Raw genomic sequence first — 717 nt, 5'->3', positions numbered from 1 at the left:
ATTCATTTAAGCAAAGCATACTACTTGGCCGTGCATGGCTATTAGTAATTGGGGTACAATATTCATCCATGTACGACATGTTTCTTTATACATGTACATACCTTATGCTGCACCCCACAGACAAGCATACTGTCCGGGCGGCTCAACCAATTTTGAGGTCTTAAGCCAATTGTTTCAATTAGCTCTTTCAAAAAAAAAATTATTACTAAAAATTCATTTATTTAAAATAAATTTTTCTAACTTTATGAGATGCAAAAATTTTAATCAAATTTTTATATTCTAATTTCACTAAAATATTTTTCTCAATAGATATTAGATAACATAACTAATTCATTTAATCTTTCTTGCGACATGGTTAATCTTAAATAAGTTTTTATCAAATTTAATTTTGAAAAACTTCTTTCTGCAAAAGCAATTGTTACTGGTATTGTTAATAATATTCTATAAGCAATTTATGCATTTGGAAAACAATCAATTTTTTTCAAATAATTAAGTACATCAAGTGGGGTATTTTTTTCACTTTGAAAAACTTCTTTTAAAATTCTTAACTCTGAAAACAAATCTAAACCATCTATATTAGAATGTGCATCATGTTTTAAAGCATTTTCAAGATTAACACAATAAGTTTTTAAAACATCATCACTTAACAATTGTAATTTTTAAAAAATTAAACAAAAATCTAAACATATTCTCATACATTTGAATTTGTTCAAATCT

Source organism: Citrus clementina, unplaced genomic scaffold, assembly GCF_000493195.1.
Source record: "Citrus clementina cultivar Clemenules unplaced genomic scaffold, Citrus_clementina_v1.0 scaffold_2, whole genome shotgun sequence".
Classification (NCBI taxonomy): domain Eukaryota; kingdom Viridiplantae; phylum Streptophyta; class Magnoliopsida; order Sapindales; family Rutaceae; genus Citrus; species Citrus x clementina.
The sequence above is the reverse complement of the archived record's forward strand: the minus strand, read 5'-3'. Positions refer to the sequence as shown.